Genomic DNA, 14975 nt, shown 5'->3' on the forward strand with positions numbered 1-14975 from the left:
TTGACATGATATTACCACAAACGTAAATGGCAGTTAGTAGTGTGGTCTTGAGTGTTTTCAGGCTAAAATACTGTGTTTATTCATTCTTCTGGAACCCTCGGGTAGGCTAACTACTTTTAAAAATTTAAGTACTAAAGCCATTGTAAGTGGGTGAAATAATAGTTCAAAATAGGTCAAAGAAGCTATAACCGACCTGTGAGAGATTACTTGCAGAATTGCGAGCCCTTGGTCTATTCTCTGGTATAATAGAGTGGACTGCACCAACTATGAGCCCAGATCCATTGATGATAGTCCTCGATAGGTAAATCACGCCCGTGCCTCGGATCTCCAGGACCAGCCCTGGTTACAACAGATACATCATGATATCCAGCGATTCTTGGGTAGCCTTGGGAAAACATCACCAACATCTTTCAATCTGGACTGCATTTTTGCTGCAGTGTAGGAACTTTGTTTTAAAACACACAAAAAAAACAAGGAAGAAATGCATTGGTTTATCTGTGGAGTATCCAGACAGAGGATGGAGACTCCGGGGACGTTGATTTCATTACACCCTATTGTAATATATTACTGTCAGGGAATTTGCATCCAAAGTAACTACTCCCGAAATGACAGCCAAAAGTGAGTGATGGATTTGCAGTTGCTGTAGACAGAGTTGCATATGGTCGAAGAGATTCTGGGCCAAGAGAGTTCGGTTTGACTTAAATTGTGTATACCCTTACTCCTGAAGCAGACCTGCTTGGGTGAGAGCCACGAGCAGATTAATACAAACTACGATTAACAGAGGAGATGTTATCTCCCAAGACCTTCATTTCAGTTTTGAAGAACAGCCACCGCCATTTCTCTCCGTGGAAAACCTCACATAGTCCTCTCAGATCCACAAGGTACTGCATTTCAACGCGTGAAACCAAACCAAGGATGAAGACAAATAAGCCATTATATATGTTTCGCCTGACTAATGACAGAACACGGACAACTAAATGTGGTTGGTCGGTTGCTTTCACGTGACATGCTTTTGTGGTTTTGTTTTTTCGAAAGAATAATAGTAGAATAAGGAAAATGTCAATTATATAATACTCAGGTTTCCAAAACTATATAACGTAAAAACTGCAAGACAATTGAATATTAAATAGGCCTATGCTTAGGCATATATAACATCATAAAGTGACTTCATAAGTGACTTCATAACAATGGTTTTGTATTGTCAACAAATGTATCAAAAGCCTATTTTATTCATCAATGACAGCTTTTATTAAACCGGATATATACAGGTTAACTTAGGCTACAACGTTTTCGTTGCCAACTTCGCCAAAACTTTCTCACGGCTGAACCTATCTGAACTGCAATCAACTACGGAAACAGCCTATTCATTTTCTCGAGTAAAAATACATCCTGAACTGAACAAACAAACAAAAAATCAGAACAGAAAAAAAGAAGGTTATTGTCTGAAAATGGGGAAAAAAACATGAACACTTACATGGGAAGCAGCTAACAGCCCATTTAAAAAATGTTGCATGTCGACTTCATTAGTTATTCTTAAAATATTTATATCAAACTAGTTATGCAATTGTAATGAGAAAAGTCATAATGGTATATACAAAATAATTCCATGGTATAGCAATACAGGAATCAACATATTTTTTATCTTCGTGTTAAAAACAATGAATGCATCACATTCACATATACAATTTTTTTTTAACCGAAAACAATATTTTTCAAGCGGCTATTGGGATCGTTTTTTTCGTTGGGGAATACACAAACCACTGTGCCTAGCTATGGTTGGAATAGGAGTCTACCACTATTCAAATATTTTAGTCCTCGAAAAAAACACATTTTAAACTATTATTCAAGCCTTATACGTCCATTGGCATGGATGTCACTATAGAATCAATAACTCCAAACATTGTTCAAAGTCTTAGAATTTAATTTAGGCAATATGCAATTTCAGTAGGATCTCTTGTGAGGGTTTACTCTGCTCAAGGTTATGCCATATACTAAATAGTAAACTCCAATAAAAACAGACAATTGAGGTTGCTTTGCGTGATGTATTGTTGTCTCTACCTTCTTGCCCTTTGTGCTGTTTGTTGTCTGTGCCCTATAATGTTTTTACCATGTTTTGTGCTGCTACCATGTTTTGTGTTGCTACCATGTTGTTGTCATGTTGTGTTGCTACCATGCTGTGTTGTCATGTGTTGCTGCCTTGCTATGTTTTTGTCTTAGGTCGCTCTTTATGTAGTGTTGTGTTGTCTCTCTTGTCATGATGTGTGTTTTGTCCTATATTTATATATTTTATTTTGTATTTTTAATCCCAGCCCCCATCCCCGCAGGAAGCCTTTTGTCTCTTGGTAGGCCATCATTGTAAAATAATATATATATATTTTTTAACTTCTTATGGCTGCAGAGGCAGTATTGAGTAGCATGGATGAAAGGTGCCCAGAGGTGCCCATAGTAAACGGCCTACTCCTCCGTGCCAGTTGCTAATATATGCATATTATTATTTGTCTGGGATAGAAAACACTATAAAGTTTCTAAAACTGTTTGAATGATGCCTGTGAGTATAACATAACTCATATGGCAGGCAAAAACCTGCAAAAACCTGAGAAGAAATCTTGGTCGATTTTCAACTCAGCCCCTATTGAATACACAGTGGGATATTGGTTATGTTGCACTTCATAAGGCTTCCACTAGATGTCAACGTTCTTTAGAAACTTGTTTGAGGATTCTACTGTGAAGTGGGGGCTCATAAGGGCTGTTTGAGCCAGGTGTCTGGCAGAGTGCCACAGGCTCTGAGGCGGTCACAAGAGAGTTAGCTCTCGTTCCATTGCTTTTCTACAGATACAGGAATTCTCCGGTTGGAAAATTATTGAAGTTTTATGTTAAAAACATCCTAAAGATTGATTCCATACATCGTTTGACACGTTTCTACGGACAGTAATGGAACTTTTTGACATTTCGTCTGCAACTAGGGAACGCGCCTCATGACATTGGATTTGTTTACCAAACGTGCTAACAAAAGTAGCTCTTTGGAAATAAATGATGGACATTATCGAACTAAATCAAACATTTAATGTGGAACTGTGTCACGTTCTGACCTTTATTTCCTGTGTTTTGTATTTAGTTAGTATGGTCAGGGCGTGAGTTGGGTGGGCAGTCTATGTTTGTTTTTCTATGATTTGGGTATTTCTATGTTTCGGCCTAGTATGGTTCTCAATCAGAGGCAGGTGTCATTAGTTGTCTCTGATTGAGAATCATACTTAGGTAGCCTGGGTGTCACTGTGTGTTTGTGGGTGATTGTTCCTGTCTCTGTCTTTGCACCAGATAGGGCTGTTTTGAGTTTTCACATTTCTTGTTTTGTAGTGTTCATGTGTACATTTACATATTAAAAGAACCATGGACACTTACCACGCCGCATATTGGTCCTCTGATCCTTTTCGCCTCTCCTCTTCGGAAGAAGAGGAGGAAATCCCTGACAAACTGGGATTCCTGGGAGTGCATTCTAATGAAGATCATCAAAGGTAAGTGAATATTTATAATGCTATTTATGACTAATGTTGACGACCCAATATGGCGGTTATCTTTTTGGCTGCTTTGTTGTCTGAAAGCTGAACTCAGATTATTGCATGGTTTGCTTTTTTTTCCTTAAAAAAAAAAAATCTGACACAGCGGTTGCATTAAAGGAGAAGTGTATCTATATTTCCATGTCTAACAATTGTATTTTCATAGACATTTATAATGAGTATTTCTGTAAAATGATGTGGCTCTCTACAATATCACTGGATGTTTTTGGAACTAGTGAACATAATGCGCGAATGTATACTGAGATTTTTTAAATATAAATATGCACTTTATCGAACAAAACATATATGTATTGTGTAACAGGACGTCCTATGAGTGTCATCTGATGAAGATCATCAAAGGTTAGTGATTAATTTTATCTGTATTTGTGCTTTTTGTGACTCCTCTCTTTGGCTGGAAAAATAGCTGAATTTTTCTGTGACTTGGCGGTGACCTAACATAATCGTTTGTGGTGCTTTCGCTGTAAAGCCTATTTGAAATCGGACACTTTGGTGGGATTAACAAGAAGATTACCATTAAAATGGCATATGTTTGTGTAATTTTAATTATGAGATTTCTGTTGTTTGAATTTGGCGCTCTGCACTTTCACTGGCTGTTGTCATATCGATCCCGTTAATGGGACTGCAGCCCTACGAAGTTTTTACTGACTTAGATAAATAAAGGTTCAAATTCAAAGTAGCACGAAATGGAAACACGATCACACTTGAACATCACACCTAAACTTGCTGTCTGTACTTAACGATATAATAGACCCCCCCCCCCCAATAAAGGCATGTTATCAATAGAAAGTTGTGTTCTTCAAATCAAATCAAATAAAGATCGAAAACCGGGAGCATACAACACAATGCGTAGCTGCACATCAAATCTGATGAAAACTACAGTGTATTCGGAAAGTATTCAGACCCCTTGACTTTTTACACAGTTTGTTACATTACAACCTTAATCTAAAATGGATTCAATTGTGCCTCCCCCAATCAAGCTACATACAATACCCCATAATCACGAAGCAAAAACTGGTTTTCAGAAATGTTTGCAAATTTATAAAATACAAAAAATTGAAATATCACATTTGCATAAGTATTCAGACCCTTTACTCTGTACTTTGTTGAAGCACCTTTGGCAGCGATTTAAGCCTCAAGTCTTCTTGGGTATTATGCTACAAGCTTAGCACACCTATATTTGGGCAGTGTCTCCCATTCTTCTCTGCAGATCCTCTCAAGCTCTGTCAGGTTGGATGGGGAGCGTTGCTGCACAGCTATTTTCAGGTCTCTCCAGAGATGCTTGATCGGATTCAAATCCGGGCTCTGGCCACTCTAGGACATTCAGGGACTTGTCCCGAAGCCACTCCTGCGTTGTCTTTGCTGTGTGCTTAGGGTCATTGTCCTGTTGGAAGGTAAACCATCGCATCAGACTGAGGTCCTGAGCGCTCTGGAGCAGGTTTTTCATCGAGGATCTCTCTGTACTTTGCTCCGTTCATATTTCCCTTGATCCTGACTAGTCTCCCAGTCCCTGCCACTGAAGAACATCCCCACAGCATGATGCCGCCACCACCATGCTTCACCATAGGGATGGGGCCAGGTTTCCTCCAGACGTGGCATTCAGGCCAAAGAGTTCAATTTTAGTTTCATCAGACCAGAGAATCTTGTTTCTCATGGTCTGATAGTCTTTAGGTGCCTTTTGGCAAACTCCAAGTAGGTTGTCATGTGCCTTTTATTGAGGAGTGACTTCCGTCTGGACACTCCACCATAAAGGCCTGATTGGTGGAGTGCTGAACAGATGTTTGTCCTTCTGGAAGGTTCTCCCATCTCCACAGAGGAACTCTAGAGATGAGTCACCGCCCTGACCAAGGCCCTTCTCCCCCCATTGCTCATTTTGGCCGGGCAGCCAGCTCTAGGAAGAGTCTTGTTTCTTGGGGACCTTCAATGCTGCAGACATTTTTTGGTACCCTTTTCCGAATCTGTGCCTCTACAGAATCCTGTCTCAGCACTCCACGGACAATTCCTTCGACCTCATGGCTTGGTTTTTGCTCTGACATGCACTGTCAACTGTGGGACCTTATATAGACAAGTGTGCCGTCTCCAAATCATGTCCAATCAACTGAATTTGGACTCCAGGTGGACTCCAATCAAGTTTTTAAAAATTCTCCAATCAAAGACTTTCTTTTTTCTATTGTGTTATTGACTGTATGCTTGTTTATTCCATGTGTAACACTGTGTTGATGTTTGTGTCGCACTGCTTTGCTTTATCTTGGCCAGGTCGCAGTTGTAAATGAGAACTTGTTCTCAACTAGCCTACCTGGTTACATAAAGGTGAAATAAAAATAAATAAAATAAAAGGTTGTAGAAATATATCAAGGATGATCAATGGAAACCGAATGCACCCAAGTCTCATAGCAAAGGGTCTGAATATTTATGTAAATAATGTTTGTTTTTATTTTTTATAAATGTTGAAACATTTCTAACAACCTGTTTTTGCTTTTTCGTTATGGGGTACTGTGATGTTATTATGGGGTACTGTGATGTTATTATGGGGTATTGTGATGTCATAATGGGTTATTGTGTGTAGATTGCTTAGGATTTAAATTTATGTCATCTATTTTAGAATAACGCTGTAACATAACAAAATGTGGAAAAAGTCAAGGGGTCTGAATACTTTCCGAAGGCACTGTATATTTCCTTTATAGTTCCTGTATTTCTAACGGCCATAACAGTGGCACACACAGACTAGATGTTCTAATACGTTCATAACTAGTTGAATTCCTAAGGTTGAATCAGTCGTTGTACAGCGAGTGTAACCTTTCGCTGTGAGTACAGTTTGGGGCATAATACTTGCATTTGAAGATTCTGTTGAAGCTAATGAATAGAGTATACCTTCTAGCACAAATTTATGGTCTTAAAGGGTGGCAGCCTGCAATGGTAGAAGGTTATCACTAGATGGCTCTATCAGTTTACATTGAGAATGGATTCATCAATTGTGACTGCAGTAGCTGAATATCCATCACAGTCCAAAGCAAGTTCTACACCTGTGGGTTTAAATTACTTCCTAACGAGCACAATTTGAGAAGTCGAAAAACAAAACCAGACAATTGATTTGTGCTCTACAACCTGCTGTTTTGTCTTTGACTTCTACTCAAACGAGTGTCTTAAAAGGTTGTTGACAGACTGCACACTGTTGTAAAACAGTGTCCACCTTTAGCCCACTAACGTCAAAGACCTCATCAGTGAGTCACAAGTGCAACAATTAAACTTGATGAAGAGCTTTGGGCATAGGTTCTTAATTAAATTTAACTTCTTAGTGATCCCTTCGCACGCCAATCCCGTTAACGAGATTGATTTGACAACAGCCAGTGAAATAGCAACGTGCCAAATTCAAAAACAGAAATACTCATAATAATAATTCATAAATCATACAAGTGTTATACATCGGTTTAAAGATGAACTTTTTGTTAATCCAGCCACAGTGTCAGATTTCAAAAAGGCTTTACGGCGAAAGCAAACCATGCTATTATCTGAGGACAGCACCCCATCAAACAAACACATGAAAATCATAATTCACCCGCCAGGCGCAACACAAAAGTCCAAAATAACCATATAATTCATGCCTTACCTTTGAAGATGTTCTTCTGTTGGCACTCCAATATGTCCATTAAACATCACAAATGGTCCTTTTGTCCAATAAAATCTGTCGTTATATCCCCAAAATGTCAATTTATTTGGCGCGTTTGATTCAGAAAATACACCGGTTCCAACTCGAGCAACATGACTTCAAAGTATCTAATAAATTACCTGTAAACTTGATCCAAACATTTCAAACAATTTTCCTAATCCAACTTTAGGTATTTTTAAATGTAAATAATCGCTAAAATGTAAACTGTGTTCAATACCAGACGAAAACAAAGTGGAGCAAGCTTTCAGGTCGCGCGCCCCAACCACAACAGTACACTTGGCCCAGAGTTTCCCAGTTTCCCACTCCTCCCAGATAGGAAATGGCGACTTCTTCATGTCTCAAAGGAATAACATCAACCAATTTCTAAAGACTGTTGACATCTAGTTGAAGCGATAGGAACTGCAAGCAAGTTCCTTAGAAATCTAGATCCACATAGAAAACCCATTGAAAAGAGAGTGACCTCAAAAAATGTTTTTCCTGGATTGTTTGTCCTTGTGGTTTTGCCTGCCAAATAAGTTATCTTATACTCACAGACATAATTTTAACAGTTTTAGAAACGTTCAAGGGTTTCCTATCCAAATCGACCAACTATATGCATATCCTAGCTTCTGGGCCTGAGTAGTAGGTAGTTTACTTTGGGCACACTTTTCATCCGGTCGTGAAAATATTGCTCCCTAGCCTTAAGAAGTTTTTAACTAAATGATTCTAAAATGAAATAGAAATAAAATAACACTGAACTATTCCAATGATAGAACCTAAGTATCATGGCTAATTTAAACCATCTACAATTAATCATATACAGAGTATGCCTATTTATTTACATATAAATATGAATTAAAACACTACATAATACGAATCAACCAATAATGATACTATTTGTTTCATGTATTTCATAAATACATACTATTTATATTTAAGTTTTGTTGGCCCTTTTCGGGAATAGCCTACAAAAGCTGACTAGTTTTAATGACAAACGACAGCTATAGTAACCTATATCACGTGACATATTAGTCTATTCATGCATCATAAGGGGAAAACACATGGCTAGACCTACGTGTTTTGTTTACTGACAAAATGACAGCTATCCTATATATCAGGTGACATAATAGTCTATACATGCATCCCAAGGAGCCAATTTCCCAAATAATTAAAATTTTCGTGCTAATATCCCATTGTGACAATGTGTGTAACATCCATTTGTGACTTCACAATACAAATTGACACTTCCCTATGCCCCGCCCCACTTGGTTACTGTTGCAATCTTGGACAACAATTTCCCAATGCTTCCCAATTCTCCATTCAACCACTGGCAAATTATTATTTAACCTTTATTTAACTAGGCAAGTCAGTTAAGAACAAGTTCTTATTACAATGAAGGCCTACCAAAAGGCAAAAGGCCTCCTGCGGGGATGGGGGCTGGGATTAAAAATGTAAAATAAAATACAAATATAGGACAAAACACACATCATGACAAGAGAGACACCACAATACTACATAAAGAGAGACCTATAAGACAACAACATAGTATGGCAGCAACACATGAAAACACAGCATGGGAGCAACACAACATGGTAGCAGCACAACATGGTAACAACACAACATGGCAGCAGCACAACACATGATACAAACATTATTGGGCACAGACAAGAGCACAAAGAGCAAGAAGGTAGAGACAACAATACATCACGCGAAGCAGCCACAACTGTCACTAAGAGTGTCCATGATTGAGTCTTTGAATGAAGAGATGGAGATAAAAAGGTCCAGTTTGTGTGTTTTTTGCAGCTTGTTCCAGTCGCTAGCCTCTGAAAAGAGAAGCGACTCAGGGATGTGTGTGCTTTGGGGACCTTTAACAGCATGTGATTAGTAGAACAGGTGTTGTATGTGGAGGATGAGGGCTGCACTTACGAAGGGTATACAGAGATGGCCAGTTTACAGAGGAGTATAGAGTGCAGTGATGTGTCCTATAAGGAGCGTTGATGGAAAATCTGATGGCCGAATGGTAAAGAACATCTAGCCTCTCGTGAGCACCCTTACCTGCCGATCTATAAATTACGTATCTGTAGTCTAGCATGGGTAGGATGGTCATCTGAATCGGGGTTATTTTGGCAGCTGGGTTGAAAGAAGAGCGATTACGATAGAGGAAACCGAGTCTAGATTGAACTTTAGTCTGCAGCTTTGATATGTGCTGAGAGAAGGACAGTGTACCATATAGCCATACTCCCAAGTACTTGTATGAGGTGACTACATCAAGCTCTAAACACTCAGAGGTAGTAATCACAACTGTGGGGAGAGGAGGGGCGTTCTTCTTACCAAACCACATGACCTTTGTTTTGCAGGTGTTCAGAACAATGTTAAGGGCAGAGAAAGATTGGACACTAAGAAAGCTTTGTTGTGGAGTGTTTAACACAAAATCCGGCGAGGTGCCAGCTGAGTATAAGACTATATCATCTGCATATAAATGGATGAGAGAGCTTCCTACTGCTTGAGCTATGTTGTTGATGTAAATTGAGAAGAGCATGGGACCTAGGATCAAGCATGGCAGTCAAATAGGAATCCTAACTTAATGAAGTGGTGATTAAAGAGTACAGCCACGTGCTCCTTGTCAGTAACAACCACATCATCAAGGGACATGGGCCACTGTGAGGAGGAGGGTTTATTCTCCAGGTCTTTAACCGTTTTCCAGAACGTCTTGGGGTTAGACCCACAGAGAGAGAACTGCTCCTTAAAAGGCTAGGGGTTCCGCTAGACAACAACCGCTGAAATGGCAGAGAGCGAAATTCAAAAATATTTTTAAAGAAATATTTAACTTTCATACATTCACAAATGCAATACACCAAATTAAACCTTAATTTCTTGTTAATCTACACATCATTTCTAATTTCAAAAAGGATTTACAGCGAAAGCACACCATACCATTATGTTAGGTAAGTGCCAAGTCAAAGAAAAACACAGCCATTTTCCAGCCAAAGAGAGGAGTTACAAAAAGCAGAAAAAGAAATAAAATTATTCACTAACCTTTGATGATCTTTATCAGATGGCACTCATAGGACTTCATGTTACACAATTCATGTATGTTTTGTTCGATAAAGTTCATATTTAAATCCAAAAATCTCAGTTTACATTGACGCGTTATGCTCAGTAATGTTGTGCCTCGATTTACAGAAATACTCATCATAAACATTGATAAAAGATACAAGTGTGATGCACAAAATTAAAGATATACTTCTCCTTAACTTCTCTAGGGTAGGGGGCAGCATTCGGAATTTTGGATGAAAAGCATGCTCAAATTAAACGGCCTGCTACTCGGGCCCAGAAGATATGATATGCATATAACTGGTAGATTTGGATAGAAAACAGTAGTGTCTGTGAGTACAACAGAACTGATTGAGCAGGCGAAATCCTGAGAAAAATATTTTGTGGTTTTGTTTTTTTGTTTGTGGTTTTGTAGTTTTCTATTCAATGCCATTACAGTATCCATTGACGTAGGACTCAAATTGCAGTTCCTATGCCTTCCACTAGATGTCAACAGTCTTTAGACATTGTTTCAGGCTTGTATTCTGATAAATGAGGGAGTAAGACCAGTCTGAATGAGTAGACCCTGACGTGTCATAGAGCTTTTGCATGCACAATCCCAAGAGAGTGCCTATCTCCTTTACCTTTTATATTGATGACTTTATTGTCCGGTTGAAATATTAGAGATCATTTAGGCTAAAAATAACCCGAGGCTTGAATATAAACATCGTTTGACATGTTTCTATGAACTTTATGGATACACTTTGGATTTTTTGTCTGCCTATTTTGATTGCATTTGAGCCTGTAGATTACTGAAGAAAACACGCGAACAAAACTGAGGTTTTTGGACATAAAGAGACTTTATCGAACAAAAGGAAAATGTATTGAGTCAATTAATGTCTTCTGCGTGCAACCATATGAAGATCATTAAAGGTAAGGGATTAATTTTATCTCTCCCAGGAAACCCAGTTCCACAATAAATGTTCGCGTTGTTAGATAAAGTTAATCTTTATGTCCAAATATCTCCTTTTTGTTAGCGTGTTTAGTTCACCAATCGAAATTCACAAGGCGCGGGCAAGTCCAGACGAAAGTCCCGACGAAAAGTCCAAAAAGTTATATTACAGTTCGTAGAAACATGTCAAAAGATGTATAGAATCAATCTTTAGGATGTTTTTATCATAAATCTTCAACAATGTTTCAACCGGACAAATCCTTTGTCTTTAGAAATGACTTAGCTCATGGTCTTCTGCCAGACCCCTTAGTCAAACAGCTCTTATTCGCTCCCCCTTCATAGTAGAAGCCTGAAACAAGGTTTTAAACTGTTGACATCTAGCCTTAGGGAGTACAATATGACCCCATTTACACTGTATCTTGGAAAGGCAATGAGTTGAAAAACTACAAACCTCAGATTTTCCACTTCCTGGTTGGATTTTTCTCAGGTTTCCGCCTGCCATATGAGTACTGTTATACTCACAGACATCATACAAACAGTTTTAGAAACTTCAGAGTGTTTTCTATCCAAATATACTAATAATATACATATATTCGCTTCCGGGCCTGAGTAGCAGGCAGTTTACTCTGGGCACGCTTTTCACCCGAACGTGAAAATACTGCCCCCTATCCCAAACAGGTTAAAGTAACTAACTTAGGCCTTCCGGATAGCCTGAGTGCACTTAGTATGCTTCTGCAGAGCTATTTGCCAAATGGAATTCTTGAGGTGGAGTAACTGCAAGATCACAGTCAAACCAGAGGCTGAACCTGTGTCTTTTTCTTTATGGTTGCGTATTTGTTAACAATACCACTGAAAACGAATACCACTGAATACCACTCAATACCACTGAAAATGAATACCACTCAATACCACTCAATACCACTGAAAAAAAGAAGGTCCAAGCGTCTTCGAAAGAGCAGACCAAGCTGATACTATACCAATTTACAGAGGCCAGGTCATAAAGGAAGTCTTGCTCATGAAAGTTTTTTAGCAAGTGTCCATGACAACTCAGAACAGGTCGTTTCACTGAGCAGCCATTACGAACACAGGCTGTAAAACAGTGAACACTAAGGTCATTACAGAAAACACCAGACTGATACCTATCAGGATTATTTGTAAGGATAAACATCAAGGAGAGTAGCCTTTTCTGGGTGTTTTGGAGTCATATCTTGTGGGATTTGTAATAATCTTAGAAAGCTTTAGGGAGTCCCATTGCTTTAGAACTTGGTCAGGCAGATTAAGCATGCCCCAGTTCAGGTCACCTAGCAGGACAAATTCAGACTTAGTGTAAGGGGCCAGGAGAGAGCTTATGGCATTTAGGGTACAGGCCGGTGCTGATGGTGGCCGATAATAACACCCAGCAACAGTCAATAAAGAGTTATTTGAAAGTTTAATGTGTAAAATCAGCTAATTGAATTGTTTGGGGACAGACTTGGTGGAGACAACCGAGCACTGAAGGTATTTCTTGGCAAAGATTTGCCGAAAAAGGTTATAACCAGGAAGGTTCAAAACACTATTTCTTAACCACATCTCAGTAATGACCAACATACTGTGAACCCACACTTTCAATTCATCCATTTTAGGTAATAAGCTTCTAGTTTTAACGTGCAGAAAACCCAGGTTTTTACGAGAGCAGAAATCAGTGAAGCAGATATCAGAGCACGATTCAGAATTGGGGCTAGGAACAGTAGATGGGCCAGGGTGTACATGCACATTTCCAGATATCATCAGCAGTAATACAATCAGGGCACAGCAGAGGACAGGGAGAGCTCTGCAGTGTTGATTTATGACATTTAAATGTGCATTAGATGGCAACAAGATCACATTGTACAGCAATTTCATCAGGTAACATGAATACAAAACCGGTGAGACGTTGTTAGAATAGGATGGGAGGCGAAATGTCTGTGTAACCAATAGAGAGTCAAAGTCCTGGGTGTGGGAACAAACATAGTTGGACCAACCCATGGTTGGATAAACAAGCAAGTTCATAGTCAACAAAGCTCATAGGAGTCATGAAGCAAATATCATAAAGCTCAAGAGAAAAATATAAAGACTTTGGGCTAGCCATTGTAAGTTCAGAGTCACTCGCCCCACAGTGCATGTGTGCTGGAGGCGAGCGAAAGCTCGGGAGAGAGGGGAGAGTGTGGTGGGGGTACCTTTACCAGACAGGGGGAGACAGGCCAGGGCAGACGGTGAACAGAGAGGGGTGAGTGTGGTGGGGGTACCTGCGCCAGACAGGGGAGACAGGCCAGGGCAGACGGTGAACAGATCGCCAGGTGGAATCCAAGCAGCAGTGCAGCAGGCAACGGTAGTAGGTGTTATACCGACTTGGGAGAAGCTTTTTTTGGGAGGAAGATTCCTTGTAGAAAATCCCAGCTAGCTGGCTAACAAAATGGCGGACGGAAGACAGGGTGGTGCGGCAGGTGCCGCTTCTCATTCGAATGCTGTAATTTGATCTAAACCATCAGATGTACGCCGATCCCAGCTAAGTAACTCATGCAAAGAGTTAAAGCGCAATTATGTGTTTTATCTCCAGTACTCTGCCATGATTGTCAGTTATGTAGCTGCTCTACTGATAATCTCAGTGCGTCCTTGCTGGGATGACACAATCAGTCTACTACCGGAGAATATCAACACCAAACACATTGGTTCACCGTTCCACGGGAGCGGACAGTACACAGCATACCATAATGTTCTGAATAATGGCCATGTCTACCTCGCTCCTTATTCTACTGAACCGCTTAGGCGTAACAAACACAAGTCCAACATTTATCGGAAACTGTTAAACTACCTGTTCGCTACCCTCCTGCTCTCCGGGGATGTACAACTCAATCCTGGGCCCAATATCACCGAGCCAGTGATACGCACCGGAGTGGAGAGCGGTGGATGGCCTCATCCACTGGTCGTCGCAGCAGTGGAGGTGGGTGAGTGCTATGGTCCTATGGTTTCTCTCGACTCACCCGGTTCCAGGATAGATTTTGACTCTTCAAACATACCAGAGTCGCTATATGCGATCCCTGACTCTGCTTCTGGTACGCAAGCTATTTTAATTAGTTCCCCGCATCCAGTGCAGGCGGGAGGGATTGTTAATTGCGCTACCGAACTGCCCCTAATCAAAACGAAACAAAACGGCCTAAACCCAGCCGTCAGAAAACACAGAAAATGTAACTTTTTTCAATGTGTCAATCACTCTCGAGTCATCTGGGACCCACGAGCTAAGCCCAAGGGACTACTAGGGGGGCACTTGAACATTCGTAGTGTCATTCCAAAAAGTGATCAAATTCAACATCTACTCACAGACTCCAACCTTGACTTTCTCTGCCTCTCAGAGACATGGCTTCATAAACACTCTCCATGTGCTGCTTTGGTTGTGCCTGGCTACAATGTTTTCAGGAGAGACAGGATTGAGGGAAGAGGAGGGGGTGTGATGATTTACATTAAAGAACATATCCGATGTAAACAAATTGAGTGGTCATGTGATAATGAACTAGAATGTATCGGTCTGAACGTTACACTGTCTCCCCAAATGTCTTTTACCCTCATTGGAATGTATAGGCCACCTTCCACCAAAAGTGTGTTTTTTGATCAGTTTAATACCATGCTTAGGGAATGTGATTTTGGGAAAGAGGTCATCTTAATGGGAGATTTTAACATTAATTATGAAGACAAGTGTTGTAGGAAAACCCTCAAACGGATCACTAATACCTTTGACCTTACACAGCTAGTTAAAGGG

At 40.0% G+C, this 14975-nt stretch overlaps 1 pseudogene; it reads right to left on the minus strand.

Annotated features, from left to right (window-relative positions):
* Positions 1-182: 182 nt before the first annotated feature.
* On the minus strand, positions 183-809 carry LOC109870773 (homeobox protein Hox-D13-like; annotated as a pseudogene).
* Positions 810-14975: the final 14166 nt, after the last annotated feature.

The sequence above is a fragment of the Oncorhynchus kisutch genome, linkage group LG26, assembly GCF_002021735.2.
Source record: "Oncorhynchus kisutch isolate 150728-3 linkage group LG26, Okis_V2, whole genome shotgun sequence".
Taxonomy (NCBI): domain Eukaryota; kingdom Metazoa; phylum Chordata; class Actinopteri; order Salmoniformes; family Salmonidae; genus Oncorhynchus; species Oncorhynchus kisutch.